Source organism: Mesoplodon densirostris, chromosome X (genome assembly GCF_025265405.1).
Source record: "Mesoplodon densirostris isolate mMesDen1 chromosome X, mMesDen1 primary haplotype, whole genome shotgun sequence".
Lineage (NCBI taxonomy): Eukaryota > Metazoa > Chordata > Mammalia > Artiodactyla > Ziphiidae > Mesoplodon > Mesoplodon densirostris.
In genome coordinates, this window is record NC_082681.1 from 21,873,617 (window position 1) to 21,878,031 (window position 4,415).

Below are 4,415 nucleotides of genomic sequence, written 5' to 3' on the forward strand. Positions count from 1 at the left end.
TACATATATAGGTATATGTATAACTGAATCACTTTGCTGTACACCTGAAACTAATACAATATAGTAAATCAACTATACTTCAATTTTTAACAAGTTTAAAAAAAGAATTGTTTGAAACTATGCATTTAAAAGCATTATGTTTGTATTGTGAAATATAACTTAAATATAAAGCATACATTTATGGAATAAATTCACACTTCAGAAAAAAATAAAAAACCCTGGCTAGTCATTGGTTTGGTGGTGTGCTTGTGACTCGAGTGGGATTGCTGTAATGTGTTGTAAAGCTTCCTCATTTTCCAGGACATGATAACGTATCCTCTAGTTCCAAGCAGCCTGCCACACACTAGTTGCTCAATCACTGTTTGATGACAGACTGACCAACAGGCTGACCATATCAGCTCATCCCCACCCCTTTGCCTGTACAAAGTACAATACTCCAAGCAAAGGAGCTTCTAAACCACATCAGAGAAAATCATCCTGGAGTCATAATGTCCCAGGTTAGCCAATGTTGACCATTTCTTTGCCAGGGATTTATTTTTCATTGCAGGGGGCCCCAGCTGCCTGATGAATGCCTTTGTTTAAACTCCTGAATTTGCTTTGCCCCTCATAGCCTAAGGTTTGTTGATTCAGAGAATAAATTGAACTGAAAAAGAAAGAAAGTGCTTGTGCTTTGTCTGGCGAGGGGCCAGGTGGAACTGTGGGCCAAATGTGGTTTAGGTGCTGCCTGTCATAACCCTCTAGGGCTCCCATATCGTATCTGTGGTCACCTGGCTGTCAGGCTGCTCTCCTGATGCTTGAGCTCAGAGGAGAGGCCTGGACTCAAGCCTTCCCACTCCACCCCTCTCCTGCCCCTTCTCTTCCCAAGCCCACAGCTGACAGGAAGAGGGAGCCTGAAGCCAAGAACATTCGAGGTGCTGGAGGTGGGGATTGGGGAACTGTCTTTGGAGCTGGGTGGGTGGCGGTTGGGCGTTTGTTCAAGTCTGCACTCGTGGGAACCTCTGTGAAGGGTTTCAGTTAGTTGGGGCCTTGCCACCCCTTCACATTTCAGAACAGTGCAGGGTCCCACCTGCTGCCTGGGTGCTGGGGAGGACCAGCTGAGGCTCCCTACCCTGTAGCAAGGGCTCTCTGCAGAGCTTCTCTCAGAGTGAAACTTGCCCGAGGGCAAGATTCCTCTGGATTCTACAGGAGTTTCTATCTTTCTATTAAATGTCATTTACTCTGTATTTGCATCCTTATTTGATCAGTCACAAATACAAATATATTACACTAATAAGAGCTTAGCCTTAGCTTATGGGTTAAGACAGTGAAGTTGTCACTTGCAACTTAGAGACAGAAATTCTTCAAACTGGCTGAGCTGAGTCCAGTATCTTGGGGTCAAAAGGGCTTGGCTTGAGGGGCAGAACCACCCAGGAGGTGGCAGGACTGACCCAGCAATTTCCTAAAAGGACCTGGAGCATGTTATCCCAGCAGCAGGGAGCGATGCTGGTCTTTGTGATACTGGGTGCCACTAAGCAGTTGTGTGCCAGACTGTCAGAACTGGAAAAACATTTGGTTAGACCAGTTCTACTGCTGAGAGATCCACCCTGAACAGATCATTGACACCACAGGAGGTAGGAAGGAATTGGCCAATGAAATGCCAGGGCAAGGCACCACAGGGAAGATCTGCTGAAGGCCGCAGAGCTCAGGAAGCATGCAAAGTGAGAGGCGTTCAGGGGGGCACTTCTCTTCCTGGGGGCTGTGGAACTCTCTGATGTATAGCTTGCCTGTTCTAAACACAGCTGCTATGCAAAAGCTACAATTATTACCCCCCACAGAATCTTACTCCAGCCTCCTTTTCTTTATTCCCTGTCTTTCTCCTTACCCACTTCCTCCTTCTCTTCTGGGTCCAAGGTGTGGAGCTAGGGTGGAGGGGGGGGGTCTGTCTGGGCTAGCTGACCCCAGGCCCTGAAAGCACTTAGGCATGGCGCCTCACCACTAATCACTGGGCTTAGCTGTCTTAAACAAGAGGTCTTTTGTCCTCTGAGATTCTTTCTATGATGACGAAATTCACCTTTCAACAGACTTAAACAAAGACAAAGGTTCTCCAGAATTTCGTACTCAGAATATTTCAATTGATTTCACGAGATCTGTCACAAAGTTACTGTCAATTGCCTTTAACGCTATGAGATACCATTTCCTGGCCTATGTTCCAGAAATTTCCACTTACATTATTTCATACAATCATTAGTTAATAAGTGTGTTAAATAGGTATTACTATCCTGCTTCATTCATTCATCACTCATTTAACAACTTCTTATGAGCCCTCATTGCTTCCATACACTGTGTTGGCTAATGAGGATGCAGAGAAAAATAAGAAATAGTACCTGGCCTCAAAGACTGCATAGTTTAGTGGAAGAATCAGAACGTAAAAAACCAGGTACACTACAGCACGATCTATACAAACTCAGCGGCAAAGAGTTTTTTAATGGCACAACAGGAGAGGGGCACCTAACCCAGAGTGAAGTGTGTTTGTTGCAGGGATAGTCAGACAGGTTTCCCTGGGGACACAGTGGTTAAGAACCTGCCTGCCAATGCAGGGGACACACGTTCGAGCCCTGGTCTGGGAAGATCCCACATGCCGCGGAGCAACTAAGCCCGTGCACCACAACCACTGAGCCTGCGCTCTAGAGCCCATGAGCCACAACTACTGAGCCCACGTGCCACAACTACTGAAGCCCATGATCCTAGAGCCTGTGCTCCTGCATAGAGGGAGAAGATATCTAACCTGAGCCTGAATGACCAGTACTAATTATATAGATGTGTTGGGGGAATAGAAGGGAGCAGAGTTGAAGGTTGGTCCAGGCAAAGGTAGAATCATCGAGAAAGGCCAGTGGAGACACTCAATCTGATTGGATCTTAAAACTGAGGGCAGAGAGTACTACGAGCAACGTGAGCGACAGCCATGAGATGGGAAAGATAAGCATGGGCCAAGTCATAAAAGGAATTTTTCATATGAAGAAATTAAGGTTCAGCAAGTTTAACTATGAGCCCATGGTCATACAACTGCAAGTACTTGAGCCAGGATTTAGAAGTAGATGTATTGACTGCAGAGTCCCAACTCTTTCCCCTATAGACTGCTGCCTCGTACCCAGGAATTCTCATACCCAGTAGGAAACTCCTTTCACTGCTTTACCAAGCAAGGCCCATCACTGTCATGAATCTTTTCCACAATATTTGTTTGTTTTTCAGTATTTAATTCCAATTTTACACAAAAATTAAACATCTTAGAATTTAATTTAAAATCTTAAACAAAAATGAGACAAACAACTAGCAATACAACTTAAATAAGCTGAGGGATTCAATTTCTGGAAAAACTTATCCTAAGAATATGATTAAGGTTGTGTGCAAAGATGGATGTACATCTTTGTGTACTGAGATGTCTGTCTTAGTGTTGTTTGCAATATCTCAAAGGAGAAGAAAATTCACGTGTTCCATAAGATAGTTTCCTATACAGTAACAAATGATAAATTTCATAATATAATACAAAGTTTTTTAAAAATTGGTCACCCAAAAGTGTGTTTGTGCATTGAGAATTATCTCAATATTTCTGTACCTGAATAAAGCTTTACACTAAGGTCTTAATACTGTCCATTTCTTGATGGATGGGATTACAAACACTTTATTTCTTCTTCTTGCTTTTTGTTTCTTTTTTGCCCTGATTTTCAATGAGCATATTTCTGAATGAGGGAAAAGGTTCAAAAACAAAACAGTGAAAGAAACTTCACTTAAAAGTGGCTGCTGGAGACCTTCAAGATGGCAGAAGAGTAAGATGTGGACATCACCTTCCTCCCCACAAATACATCAGAAATACATCTACATGTGGAACAACTCCTAGAAAACACCTACTGAACGCTGGCAGAAGACCTCAGACTTCCCAAAAGGCAAGAAACTCCCCACGTACCTGGGTAGGGCAAAAGAAAAAAGAAAAAACAGAGACAAAAGTATAGGGACAGGACCTGCACCAGTGGGAGGGAGCTGTGAAGGAGGAAAGGTTTCCACACACTAGGAAGCCCCTTCGCGGGCGGAGACCGCGGGTGGCAGAGGGGGTAAGCTTCGGAGCCGCAGAGGAGAGCACAGCAACAGGGGTGCGGAGGGCAGAGCGGAGAGATTCCCGCACATAGGATCAGTGCCGACCTGCACTCACCAGCCCAAGAGGCTTGTCTGCTCACCCACCGGGGCAGGCAGGGGCTGGGAGCTGAGGCTCAGGCTTCGGAGGTCGGATCCCAGGGAGAGGACTGGGGTTGGCGGCGTGAACACAGCCTGAAGGGGTCTAGTGCACCACAGCTAGCTGGGACGGAGTCCGGGAAAAAGCTGGAGCTGCCAAAGAGGCAAGAGACAATTGTTTCAGGATGCACGAGGAGAGGGGATTCAGAGCA